This window comes from Bos indicus, chromosome 3 (assembly GCF_029378745.1).
Source record: "Bos indicus isolate NIAB-ARS_2022 breed Sahiwal x Tharparkar chromosome 3, NIAB-ARS_B.indTharparkar_mat_pri_1.0, whole genome shotgun sequence".
Lineage (NCBI taxonomy): Eukaryota > Metazoa > Chordata > Mammalia > Artiodactyla > Bovidae > Bos > Bos indicus.
In genome coordinates this window covers 55,009,662-55,024,376 of record NC_091762.1, presented here as the reverse complement: position 1 = coordinate 55,024,376, position 14,715 = coordinate 55,009,662, and the positions used below count along the sequence as shown (strand labels likewise).

The 14,715-nt window shown below is 39.0% G+C and overlaps 1 protein-coding gene across 4 annotated transcripts in view; it reads right to left on the bottom strand.

Annotated features, from left to right (window-relative positions):
- Nucleotides 1–5,048, bottom strand: part of LOC139176039 (guanylate-binding protein 4-like) — a 67,713-nt gene extending 62,665 nt beyond the window's left edge. For 2 of the 4 annotated variants that reach the window (XM_070780101.1, XM_070780106.1), the window contains exon 1: nt 4,840–5,048. The gene's annotated coding sequence lies outside the window, so the exon portion shown is untranslated. The remainder of the gene's footprint in view (nt 1–4,839) is intronic. The other 2 variants (XM_070780103.1, XM_070780113.1) reach the window with 2 other exon arrangements.
- Between the last annotated feature and the right edge of the window lie 9,667 nt (nt 5,049–14,715).

Sequence of the window (14,715 nt, the reverse complement as noted above, 5' to 3'; positions counted from 1 at the left end):
TCTTATCACCTTTTCTTAATATCTTCAGCTTCTGTTAAGTCCTTACAATTTCTGTCCTTTATTCTGCCTATCTTTGCTTGAAATATTCCCTTAGTAGCTCTAATTTTCTTGAAGAGATATCTAGTCTTTCCCATTCTTTTGTTTTCCTCTATTTCTTTGCATTGATCACCAAGGAAGGCTTTCTTATTTCTCCTTGCTATTCTTTGGAATTCTGCATTCAAATGGGTATATCTTTCCTTTTCTCATTTGCCTTTCACTTCTCTTCTTTTCTCAGCTATTTGTAAGACTCGTCTGACAACCATTTTGCCTTTTTGCATGTCTTTGTCTTGGGGATGGTCTTGATCACTGCCTCCTGTACAATGTCATAAACCTCTGTCCATAGTTCTTCAGGCACTTTGTCTATCAGATATAGTCCCTTGAATCTATTTGTCACTTCCACTGTATAATAGTGAGGGATTTGATTTAGTTCATACCTGAATAGTCTATTGGTTTTCCCTTCTCTCTTCAATTTCAGTCTGAATTTGGCAATAAGGAGTTCATGATCGGAGCCACAGTCAGCTCCCGGTCTTGTTTTTGCTGACTGTATAGAGTTTCTCTATCTTTGACTGCAAAGAATATAATCAATCTGATTTTGGTGTTGATCATCTGATGATGTAGTCGTCTCTTGTGTTGGAAGAAGGTGTTAGTTAAGACCAGTGCCTTCTCTGGCAAAACTCTGTTAGCCTTTCTCCTGCTTCATTTTGTACTCTAAGGCCAAATTTGCCTGTTACTCCAGGTATCTCTTGACTTCCTACTTTTGCATTCTATTCCCCTATGATGAAAAAGACATCTTTGTAGGTGTTAGTTCTAGAAGGCCTTGTAGGTCTTCATAGAACCATTCAACTTCAGCTTTTTTGGCTCTAGTGGTGGGGCATAGACTTGGATTACTGTGATATTGAATGGTTTGCCTTGGAAATGAACAGAGATCATTCTGTTGTTTTTAGATTGCACTCAAGTACTGCATTTCATACTCTTGTTGACTATGATGGCTACTCCATTTCTTCTAATTGGTTCTTGCCCATAGTAGTAGATACAGTGGCCATTTGAATTAAATTCACCATTCCAGTCCATTTTGGTACACTGAATCCTAAAATGTTGATGTTCACTCTTGCCATCTCCTGTTTGATCACTTCCAATTTACCTTCATTCATGGACCTAACATTCCAGGTTCCTATGTTATACTGTTCTTTGCAGCATTGGTCTTTACTTCAATCACCAGTCACATCCACAACTGGGTATTGTTTTCGCTTTGGCTTCATCTCTTCATTCTTTCTGTAGTTATTTTTCCACTCTTCTCCAGTAGCGTATTGGGCACCTACTGACCTGGGTAATTCATCCTTCAGTGTCATATATTTTTTTCCTTTTCATACTGTTCATGGGGTTCTCAAGGCAAGAATACTGAAGTGGTTTGCCATTCCCTTCTCCAGGGGACTGCATTTTGTCAGAAATCTCCATTATGACCCAATCCATTTTGGGTAGCCCTACATGGCAGCGGCCGAGAGTTCCAGGCTGCAACAGCGCAGGAACGGCCGAGAGGAGCTACCCCATGCCCAAGGCCAGGGCTGGCGGCCAGGAGGAGCATCCCCATGTCCAAGGAGCGGTGGCTGTGTGGGTGCAGGAGGCCTGAGAGGAGCTATTCCACGTTCAAGGTCAGGAGGGGCGGCGGTGAGGAAATACCTCTCATCCAAGGTAAGAGAAATCCAAGTAAGACAGTAGGTGTTGCAAGAGGGCATCAGAGGGCAGACACACTGAAACCATAATTACAGAAAACTAGTCAATCTAATCACACTAGGACCACAGCCTTGTCTAACTCAATGAAACTAAGCCATGCCCTTGGGGCCACCCAAGACGGGTGGGTCATGGTGGAGAGGTGTGACAGAATGTGGTCCAAGGAGAAGGGAATTGCAAACCACTTCAGTATTCTTGCCTTGAGAACCCCATGAACAGTATGAAAAGGCAAAATGATAGGATATTGAAAGATGAACTCCCCAGGTCAGGAGGTGCCCAATATGCTACTGGAGATCAGTGGAGAAATAACTCCAGAAAGAATGAAGGGATGGAGCCAAAGCAAAAACAATACCCAGTTGTGGATGTGACTGGTAATAGAAGCAAGGTCTGATGCTATAAAGAGAAATATTTCATAGGAACCTGAATGTCAGGTCCATGAATCAAGGCAAATTGGAAGTGGTCAAACAAGAAATGGCAAGAGTGAATGTTGACATTCTAGGAATCAGCGAACTAAAATGGACTGGAATGGGTGAATTTAACTCAGATGACCATTATATCTACTACTGCGGACAGGAATCCCTTAGAACAAATGGAGTAGCCATCATGGTCAACAAATAGTCCCAAATGCAGTACCACCCATTCTCTAAGAATAAACCAATCTCATTAATTTCTGGTTGATACTTCCTAGATATCGTTTCCATAAATCATTTATATTTTCTTACTCACATTTTTAATAAGAAAGATCACATTTTACAAATATATGGAAATCACTCTATATCACTTCATAGAAAGCTTGCTCATTCTTTTTGATGGGTGCCTACTCCATTAAATGTATATACCATAGTTTACTTAACCACTCCTTTGTGTGGGCACTTAGATTGCTTCTAGTGTTTTTCAATTACAGTGCTGCAATGAATAACCCTGCTTTCACATTGTTGCAGCTGTTTCTTCAGAATAGATTCCTGGGAATGAAGGGTTGTGCTGTCAAAAGGCAAGAGTATATACTTTTGTTGCTTATTGCCAAATTTTTTGCCAGAAGAAGGGTATACCAGACTGCATTTCCACTGGCTCAGCTTGTATCACATTTTCATAACATGGAGATTTTTTTCCTTGTGTCTCACATATTCTGACTTCATTACAAAATTTCCTTTCAAAGCTTTTCACCTTCAAATTTTGGTCTTTGGACAGGACACACTGAGCTGTCTCACCTCAGGCATATATAACAGGCAGCCTACATCTGGGGAATATTATGTCAAACATTTATATAATGTGAAACACATGCCATCCTAATCCAGTCTTGGACCTAGTTTCTCCCAAGTCTGTTCCTGGGCAAACTCTGGATCAGACTGAGACTCGGTCCCCAGTGGCTTCCTCCTCTCAGGGACGGGCACTGCTGAGCTGCCATAGTCCACCTGTCTAGCGACTCATTGGTTCCTAACTGTTGACCTGCATCTGAATTCATGTGTTTTTGTCCAAGACTGATACCTCTAATCTGAATCTCACTCTTCATGACAAATTGAAATTACAATGGAGTAATCATAGTTCAGACATACAAAACTAGAGTTGAGTGCCATTAAGAATTTAGTCTAAGGCATATCCTAGCACCATGAAAAGCTTGGATTTTCTCTGACCTGTATCACACCTAAGGACAGCATCAGCTGTGTTTGGGACAACATCTGCTACCTGCAACTTTATGGTTCAGGATTCCCTCCTTCCCCCACCCTGTGGAAGTTTAAAACCATTTCAGCGATTTAAACCTCAGCAACCAATTCAGGTCCTTACTTTTTGCCTTAATTATAATCCTTAACACAGAATTGTAAATAAATGGTCTTAGTTTTGACCTTTATAAACTTTTTCTACTTTGTAGTCAAGAGGAACACAAGTTTTTTAGTGTTTCTTGAACTTGTCTCCCAGGCTGCAGTCCTAATAAACCTTGAGTAAAACACCTCTTCATTTTAATCAGGTCATAGTTTCTGAAATTTTTGTTAACACTCTATATTTCACTCAATTATGTTACCAAATTTTGACCTCCTTGTGTTTGAAGATTTATTCTTTATTATCTCCGTATATATCAACTAGCATATTGCTTTTAATTACCTCAGGTAATGAAGCTACTACTCTTATGAAACATGATCTTATAAATGATCATGTTTCCTCTCTGAACTCTGTTATATATAAAGTATTTATTCACATGATTTTAGTCATGACCTCTTTAACCAGGACTTGATAATTTGACAATTTTATAGCATTAAGAGAAGTTGAAGTTTTCTTTTAGTAATGCCCTACTTGCCTTGTTAACGTCAATGTCTCAATCCCTGTAACTGGAAGTGATCATGATAAAACTTTTATTAACTTTTTGAGATATCAACAAAGACAGACTAAGGCATGCTGGTTTTTATTCTTATCCTATAAGAAAGCACGATTGCTTCTGTTATAGTTGATTACTTCTGACTTCTGGCTGAAGACTGGAATCTTATATGATGCTAGTCTTGCCACCTATCTGGCTTCCCATTTCTCTAGGGGTGGCTAAAAAAATATTTTTTTTTTTTCCTATGACAGTACTGTACTCATTTCCTCTTACAACAGTGGCCCACTAGGACTGCTGGCAAGAAGACTGTCTGGTTTTAACATGAGACATAGCACTTTTATAAAATGAGAATCAATCAGTTACTGACCAGAAAAAGTGGCTGCACAAAGATTTTGTAAGCTCCCAAATTACAATAACCTTTTTTTGTCGACCCCAAGTTCTAGCACTTTGAAAGTTTGCAATAAAGACAGAAGTGAACTCTGAGCTTTAGTTAGTGGGTTTTATAAAAAATAAAGACACTTTAATAAAGTATCATGAAAGAATCTTGAAGCATTCCTGGCTCTCAGATTAGACTCTGCCTCTGCTGGAAACTAATTCAGCACAGAGCTCAGCAGTGGGCACTTAGAGGACACCCTGCTGCCCAACATCAGACTTTCATCTGAACTCATGACAGATCAGGCTCTGCGCAGCCTGTCTTGGTATGATTGTTTTAGAGAAAGTGTGCTCCCTCCCGTAAATCTCTTCCCACCCAGCCTCAGTCTTACCCGGTGGAGAGATCCTGTAGAGGTGAGCAGAAAGCTGCCTCAACTGGAAGGTTAGAAGAGCTTGTCCTCTTCGTGTTTCTTCTGAGTTTGGTTTCACTTTTCTCTCTCACTGGCTTGGCCTTTATTTTATCCCTCCAATCTCCTGGGGCTTCTCAGATTTTCCTCACCCAATGATAAGAAAGCGAAACTATCAGGCAATGTCTGCAAAGAAATAGCACTGAAACTGAAAGTAGAATCTAAGGCTACAAAGGAAATGCAAGAGCTATGCTAGTGAGAGAGCATGACATGATTTCTCAACTGGAACCTTTAAATTTTATAATTAGAAAACGTCTTAGAGACTGCTGAAAAGAAAAATGAGAGAAAGATCCATTGGATCAATTAAAATAATGCTGTTTATTTCTTCTTGGAGACAGTTTGAAAAGTATTAGGATGAGAAAACCTACTATAATGATTTTCTAGGTCCAGTTAGATTCAGTCACAATGTAGCTGGTTACTCGTGTTTAGTAAGTGAGAACTGTAAGTTCTCCAGGGGAATGACTGTGTCATACATTTTTTTAATTCTCCATACTTAACCCTAGTACTGGCACTTAGTGCCTAATAAATAATAAAAAATGAGGTTATATTCCATTTTTTGCACACTTGATTCATACCCAGTGACAACTTCTATACATACATTATCCCCTCTTATTCTTATACCTCAATATTTTTACCACAATATTATTTACTTTTACCACAATATTAGAGAGATTTAATAATGTGCTAAAACCACAAGGTAGTAAGTATGATTGAACCCCAAAAGTCTTTCTCCAGAACCCATGTTATCAACCACCTCACTTAATACCTCTGTTGTTGCCAAGTGAACAATAATAATAATAATGTTTCTTATTTATCAATTGCTTCCTAGGCCAAACTCTTTACATATTATTACCTATTGCATATAATAATTAGGCAGCTTGAATTTGTAGTCCTTGGGCTCTTTGGGGCTTCCCTTGTGGCACAGCTGGTAAAGAATCTGCCTGCAATGCAGCAGACCTGGGTTTGATCCCTGGGTTGGGAAGATCCCCTAGAGAAGGGGAAAGCTACCCACTCCAATATTCTGGCCTGGAGAATTCCATGGACTGTATAGTCCATAGGGTCCCAAAGAGTCAGACACAACTGAGTGACTTTCACTTTCACTTTCTTTCATTGAGCTCTTTTGATTGAGGACTTTCATGGGATTTTGACTTATTCTTTTCATGGCCTTCTAGCTGTTTAAAAGCCTCTGTGCTCTACATCAGGAGGTCTAAGCCAGGATTCCCCAAAGGTCATTCTACTGAACAGTGAGCCTCTGGAATGTTCCTTGATAAAAATATTTCATGGCCAAACAAGTTTGAGAAATATCTTGTTCCCCTGTTAGAGCTTTACCAGTAATAGAAAAGAGCAGAGTGAGGAAGGGAGGGAGGGAAGAAGGGTTCTATAACTTATTTGTCACGTAATCCTTTTTCTGCTTCAAGTAACTGATGTTTCTTATCCTGCTCTGTGTTGATTCATATAATCTTATCTCAATGTTCAATCCATTTTCTGAGTCTGAGTTAAATTCTTTGAGTGGTTTCATTACTCTTTTCATGCTACCAAGGTCCCGCATATAAATCTGATTGTAGACACCTGGGAAGAGCAATTTTTCTTCTCTGTCTTTGAAAGTGCCTAGCAAAGTTCTCAGTACATAGATGATGCACAAACACTTTTGATATAACAGCAGATGATTGAAAAACAGTGGCACCTAAATGTAATCAAATCCATACTATGCACCAAACTTTGTTCCATGCATTTGGTATTAGTATTAGAAACAGTAAATGTAGAAACATAAGCAAAGTACTAGATTTGTCCTCATTTTACAGATGATAAAACCTGAGGCTCTCAGAGACTGTGAATTGTCAGAAGTCCCAGACTGGTAAACGTGAATTTGGACCTGAATTTGAAGCCATCTAGATCTGTCTGACTTTGAAGCCAATGCTCTTTCTATTAATGTATAGTTTAAGGCTCATAACAATACTTATATATGGGGTACTTATTATCCCCATATTTAATGAGGAAAAAGAGTCAGAGGGTAAGAAATATGTCAGCCTAAATATTCTTGTGTACTTTAAAACATACCCTTCATATGCTGGGTACAGTGTTCTATGGATATTCAATAGATGTTCAAAAGAACTTAACAGAATTCAGTAGAATTCCTTTCTTTGCTCTTCATTCCATTCTATGTCTCCAAATTTCCATCTAGCAATACATACAAATAAATAGTAATATAATATAAATATGAATAAAACTAATCTTCACCTGAAAAATTACCTCCTATTTAGCTGAAGAGAGAGTTAAATAATAAACTACTAAATGGCAAAGATTAGAATCAGTGGGAATAAGAAGAGCAAGTGTGGACAGAACAAATTGTAATGCTAATGCTATGGTGGATGCTCATTTAAAATATTATCTGAGACTTATGCCTCAACTGAGAGCTTGAGGACCAGCCAGTAATCATTTAAAACTGGCAGAAATGACAATTTTTAAATGAATGGTCCTAGGCCAGTGAGTATCCACAAGGAAAAATGAGAAAATGACTTCCACGTCATACCATACACAAAAAGTTATTCCAGAAAGATTGTAGAATTCAATATAAAAGGGAAAACAGTAGCCTCTAGAAAATAGTATGAAAGAATAGTTTCAAGTATTTGAGGATAGGAGAGGTATTTTTAGGGCATAAGATGTGTGAAACAGTTGTAAAGATTAACAAATTTGACTATATAAAAATTAAGATATACTGTTTATCAAAAGACACCCTTAATAAAAGAAAAAGGTAAACTGCATATGAGAAGACATAAATAAATGATGAATGATCATATATAAACATATAAATAACTTCTAGAAAGATAGATACTCAATAGAAAATTGAAAATGATAATTCAGCTCTTCAAAAAGAAGGTATCCAAATGATCATAACATTTGAAAAAGATCTAATAGCTAAATCATAAGATAAATCGAGTTAACATCACTAAGATATTGTAGCACACTCCTATTCAGTTCAGTTCAGTTCAGTCGCTCACTCCTGTTCGACTCTTTGCGACCCCATGAATCGCAGCACACCAGGCCACCCTGTCCATCACCATCTCCCGAAGTTCACTTGACTCGCATCCATCGAGTCAATGATGCCATCCAGCCATCTCATCTTCTGTCGTTTCCTTCTCCTGCTGCCCCCAATCCCTCCCAGCATCAGAGTCTTCTCCAATGAGTCAACACTTCACATGAGGTGGCCAAAGTACTGGAGCTTCAGCTTTAGCATCATTCCTTCCAAAGAAATCCCAGGGCTGATCTCCTTCAGAATGGACTGGTTGGATCTCCTTGCAGTCCAAAGGACTCTCAAGAGTCTTCTCCAACACCACTGTTCAAAAGCATCAATTCTTCGGCTCTCAGCTTTCTTCACAGTCCAACTCTCACATCCATACATGACCACTGGAAAAACAATAGCCTTGACTAGACGGACCTTTGTTGGCAAAGTAATGTCTCTGCTTTTCAATATGCTATCTAGATTGGTCATAACTTTCCTTCCAAGGAGTAAGTTTAAGTACAGTCTATTTCAATGCTAGGAGTCTACCTTAGTTTTATACTTTATATTGAAAACTTTAAATATTGAGAGTTTGAATACTTTAAAACTTTTTAAATTAAAGATAATTTTAATTCAGAACTTTTAAATTATTTCTTTTTTTTTCCAAAAAGGAAGCCTATTGTCATGGTGCTACATCAGTGTAGAGTCAGACTCAGTCTAACATAAAAATGACAGATTCCACCTACTATATAAGTCAGTGTAACAAAAGTTATCACATTTACTATGTTTTTCATTGCTCAAACTTGTCCTTTTGAGGAGTAAAGAATCAGTCTGCAAAGCCCAATATTTGAACCACAAACTTTATGAATGTTTCTGGAGCAGCTAAAGCCTTTCTAGATACAGTTTAAATATATTCCTTTATAGTTTACATATATTGAAAGCCTGTTTTCAAGGCTTCTGTATCCAACCTCATAACTCCACACATTCTAACTGGTGGCTCCTACTGGCCTCACATGTTACAGTTTAGAGGTTGTTTCACAGTGAAAATTTCTCTCTGTGTGCAGCAGGGCTGCATCCATGGCATCCTACACTGATTACGCTCTGTACTGTCATCTCCCAAACTAGCCTCTGGTCCTTTCTTCACTGTAGTGTCTGTAAGACTTAATACAGAGCCCTGCATTCCACAATTCGGTAAAGCATTTATTAAATTGTGTTATTCTTCCCAGTGTTAAAAATCAGATGAAAATCTTGCCTTAAAATACAGATGTTTCTACTGATCAAGAAAACTTTATTACTCAACATTAACGTTGGGTGTAAAATGTTGGCTTCCCAGTTGGTGCTAGTGGTAAAGCATCCTCGCCACCAATGCAGAAGATGCTAGGGATGAGGGTTCAACCCCTGCATCGGGAAGTTCCCCTGGAGAAGAGAGTTGCAGCCCACTCCAGTATTCTTGCCTGGGAAGTCCCATGGACAGAGAGGAACCTGGCGGGCTACTGCCCATGGGGTCGCAAAGAGTTGGACACAACTGAGTGACTGAGCACATGCACATCCACCATATGGGTTTACAATTTGCAGGAATATGTCACAAAAGTTGAATTAGGAGGGCAAATTAAAAGTCCTGGGCAAATAAGATTCTTTCCCATGATCCTCATTGTCCAAATCCTCTGTGTCCATAAGAAACACTATTTGTAGGAATGGAGTACATAATATTTAGATGACCTTGGATTCAGATCACACTGTGGATCCCAGATGGAAACCTGTGAGGGAACAGAAGTACACAACTTAAGTCACAGCTGGTAATCCTGGCGGCCCCAGGGCTAAAGGAGTTAAAATTAGTAAGAAATTAAGGGCCCCAAAGGGAAAGAAGTTGTTTCCATTTCAGCAAAGACAGGCAATCAAAACTTTACATATTAAATACTTTCTCAGGAAACATGCTCTATTCCCTATTCACCACACACCTTTATAAGCTAAACTCCATGACATTACAGAATGAATGTAACCTCTATTAATCTATATATTTTTATCTCTCCACAAGGAAGGGAAAGACCTGCATCATGTTTAGAGAAAGATATGTATCAAGGTTTAATTTATTTAACTGGAAGAAGACATTTCTTGTTTAGAGTTTGACAGGCATAGAGAAAAAAATAGTGCAGGTGTCTGAGGATTTCCCAGGTCTGACAAGAGTCCCACGTCTGAGAGAGGCTTTCCTTTGTATTTTTTCATCTCAATGAGTGGGACATTTCATGACCTCAAGATACAGAGAGCAAAGAGCGTGCTTACCCCTTTATTCTAAGACTGTGCTATGCAGCATTCACATGTTCTCGCACTGCTTCCAGTCCTCTGCCTAAGGTGGGGTAACTTTAGACAGTCATTCAGGCCCTCCTGGAGCCCATGTCAGAGGAGCTCTCTTGTCCAAAGTTGCCCCACTAAAAGGTCTGAATGTGTATGTTTATAAAACATATGATTTTATAGTTCAAAATAATCACTATCATTTGGAGGCTCATTTTTTTCACTGGAATGAATGCAGATTTGGGGGAGCCAGAGTTTACATATTTGGGGAATTCATTTTCAGTGATGCATAAATACAAATTCAAACTCAATCAGTTGCTGTACAGCATAAATTAACACATTTAACTCAACTAAACTATAATTTTTTATTTTTAAAAATAAGAAAAAAATTCAAAGTGAATATTTATTTAAGTGTGCAAAGCAACCATGACCAATAAATTTTTCAAATCTGTCAAATCATCTAGCATTTTCCCTCAGCTTTCAGTTTTTCTTCTATTAGGGTACTTCTAATAATCATTGAATGTTAGTGTAATAATTCTGGAGAAGCTAAAAATATAAGAATGTAAGGCACTCCTCTGTATTGAATTAGTAAACTAAAATTGCATGATCCATTACCGACATCAGTTGGCCTCTGGATGGATACAGATAGGAACTGTGTCATGGGAACTTTGTGCACTTTGGTTCATCAGCCACTTTGCTCAGAATATTCTGAGTGGATGACAAGACATTTAAAATGTTAATTTCATTTTCAGCAGTATCTTTGTGTGAAGTTGGCTCTGACAATACTGTAAAAAAAAAAAAAAAACCCAACTATTAAGATGTTAGAGATTCACTTTTTGTAATACTGTCGAAAAAAGATTCTTAAAATGACAGATGAATCAAGAAAGATTTTACATGGAAAAAATCAGGAAAACAAATTTCTAACTTAAGAAATTAAATATACCTGTTTCTTTTGACATGTGATGAGATGCAACCAATCACATTTTTCATGAAAAATCTGCCTCTTAATTTGAGTTTATATCCTGTCCTTCCCAATTTGAAGTGTTAAAATATACTCTTTTTTTTTTTTTTTTTTGGTTAGTGTTAAAGTGGAAAGGGTGTCCCTAGTAGTTCAGCTGGTAAAGAATCAAAATGCTATGGTTTTTCTGCAGTACACAGGGGTACATTTTACTGGGACCTTTAATTCAAGGGAGTAAGAGGGAAATAAGCAAACATACAGAAGTGGGAGGGCACTTTGCAGGTGGTTCAGTGGTAAAGAATCCATTTGCCAAAGTTGGCGCTGCAGGAAACAAAGGTTCAATGGATCCTTGGGTGAGTAAAATCCCCTGGAGGAGAAAAATGGTAATCCACCCTAGTATTCTTGCAGGGACAATTCCATGGACAGAGAAGCCTGATGGCTACAGTCCATGGGGTCACAGAGTCAGACACGAGTAAGCAAGTGACACTTTCACCTTACATCATAATCTGAGGGAGAAGGGGAATAAGCAAATATACAGAGGTGGGGGAGTGACTTCTAGGGGTCAGCCAGAATCCGCTGAAGTCAGGGTAGAGGTTCATGGAGAGTTTGAATGATCGGTTGGGACCTGGGCTTTATTTCAGGGCTTTAGAGTCAGGGGCTTTATTTCACAGATAGGGAGAGTCTAGGCTTGCCCAGAACTGTGCTTGACAAACATCTCTCTGATGGGAGGAGGAGAGAATAAAGTGAACACTGGAGATAGAGGTCAGCTAGGAGGCTGTTGCTATGGGCTGCAAGGCATGACTGATACAGTTCTAACAGTCAAGGCTTATGTGAAAGGATTTCCCACAAGGTCATTCAGGGATTGTTTCCTTCCTGTTTGATATTCTGTACTCACTAAGACATTTTGCTTACCTGAAAGGTCAGAACTTGACTACTGCCAAGTCTGTGATCCAGACAATAAGAAGGGAAACACAGACTGGTAGAGTATAGGCTGAGCATTCTATGGCTCCTTTCCACATGTGCTTCTGCCCATATTCTATGTTCAAACTTAATCATGTGTCTAGACTTAGCTGTAAATCAGCCAGAAGACTATAACCCTTGGCTGTTTTTCCATGACCTGACTTGTATAATAGAATCATACAATATTAAGAGCTGAAAGGTATGCAACAATAGCAGAAAATAATTTTTACATCCCAAAACTAAACTCACAGCTTCAAGTATTGAACTCAAGAGAGCTAAGTATAGTGATTTAAAAATGAGTAGTGGATCTGAGTAGATATTTTTCCATACAGATGCCCAACAGACAGATGAAAAGGTGTTCAATATCACCAATCGTGAGGGAAATGGCATCAAAATGAGAATGAGATATTTTATACCTGTCAGAATGGCTGTTATTAAAAAGACAACAAATAGCAAATATTGACAATGATATGAAGAAAAGGCAACCCTTGTGCACTATTGGTGGGAAAATAAAGACATAAAGAACTATTAACAGCAACTTCCTTCACCAAAGTCTCTCAAAAACTGAAAAGGAGGGATCACTTCCAAATTCATTCTAGGAGGACAGCATTTGTTGTTCAGTCACTAAGTCGTGTCCAGCTCTTTGTGAACCCATGGACTGCAGCACACCAGGCACCTCTGTCCTTCACTATCTCCTGGAGCTTGCTCAAGTTCATGTCCATTGATTCTGTGGTGCTATCTAAGCATCTCATCCTCTGCTGCTCTCTTCTCCCTTCACTCTTTCCCAGCAGCATCAGGCTCTTTTCCAGTGAGTCAGCTCTTCTCATCAGGTGGTCGAAATATTCATGCTTCAGCTTCAGCATCAATCTTTCCAATGAATATTCAGGATTGATTTCCTTTAGGATTGACTGGTTTGATCTCCTTGCTGTCCAAGGGACTCTCAAGAGTCTTCTCCAGAACCACAATTGAAAAGCATCAATTCTTCAGTGCTCAGCCTTCTTTATGGTTCAACTGTCACATCCGTACATGACTACTGGAAAAACCATAGCTTTGACTATACTGACCTTTGTTGGCAAAGTGATGTCTCTGCTTTTTAATACACTGTCTAAGTTTGTCATAGCTTTTTTTCTAAGGAGCAAGCATCTCTTAATTTGTACACTTAGAATAGTGTAAAATTTATATTACTTGTTTTAAATTACAAGTAAAAAGGAAAAATACTAAGGCATCAATATTCATAATAATTTGAATTTGAAAAGAAATATAGAAAAGTACACAATAATACTGAAAGACTTAAAAAAGGCTTTAAAGAAAGCAGCAATCCATCTTGAATATGAACGCAATTAACTAAAAATAGTGCCTATAAATCCGTATTTTCCTGTTATATCCAATGCAATCCCAATTATGGAGGAATTTCACAAAGTGGTCCTAATTGTCACTAAGAATTTGTTGGTAAGAGGAGCCCAAACATGGACCTGAAAAGACTTCACTACATTTTTAAAAGAAAATATAAATGATAGCCATTTAAAGTGTGATACTGAGTTTACTAGGATGGACAGAAAGGACAGAATAGATTACCTGAAAAATAATAAGAACTGTCAGGCTATTTTTTAAAAATACCAGAACTCAATCCATTTCCTATCAGATCAGATCAGATGAGTCCTTCAGTCGTGTCCGACTCTTTGCGACCCCAGGAATCACAGCACGCCAGGCCACCCTGTCCATCACCAACTCCCGGAGTTCACTGAGACTCACGTCCATTGAGTCAGTGATGCCGTCCAGCCATCTCATCCTCTGTCGTCCCCTTCTCCTCTTGCCCCCAATCCCTCCCAGCATCAGAGTCTTTTCCAATGAGTCAACTCTTGGCATGAGGTGGCCAAAGTACTTGAGTTTCAGCTTTAGCATCATTCCTTCCAAAGAAATCCCAGGGCTGATCTCCTTCAGAATGGACTGGTTGGATCTCCTTGCAGTCCAAGGGACTCTCAAGAGTCTTCTCCATCACCAGAGTTCAAAAGCATCAATTCTTCCGCACTCAGCCTTCTTCACAGTCCAACTCTCACATCCATAGCTGACATCAAAATAAATTGTCTGTGTGTGTTATTTGTCGTGTCTGACTCTTTTCAACTGCTTGGACTGTAGCCCACCAGGCTCCTCTGTCTATGGGGGTTCTCCAAGCAAGAAAACTGGAGTGTGTTTCCATGCCCCTTCCAGGGGATCTTCCCGACCCAGGAATCCCACCCAAGTACATATGCTTCCTATTAGTTCAGTCAGTTCAGTTGCTCAGTCATATCCAACTCTTTGCAACCACACAGACTGCAGCACGCCAGGCTTCTCTGTCCATCAGCAACTCCCAGAGCCTACTTCCTATACATACACATATATTGCAGATTCTCTTTCTCACATGCTGACCTTGACTCCTTTGTATATGACACTTAGCGACTCTAGCTGAATGGCTGTGTCTCTGGTGCTGGGTACCCTAGAACAGGCTGCATGGAGTTTTTCACATGAAAAGCAGCCTAATATAAAAACATTCCATGCCTGAAATTCAGAGGCTGTTTTATGGGAACTAAAGTCCTGGAAAACATATGAAACCACTAAG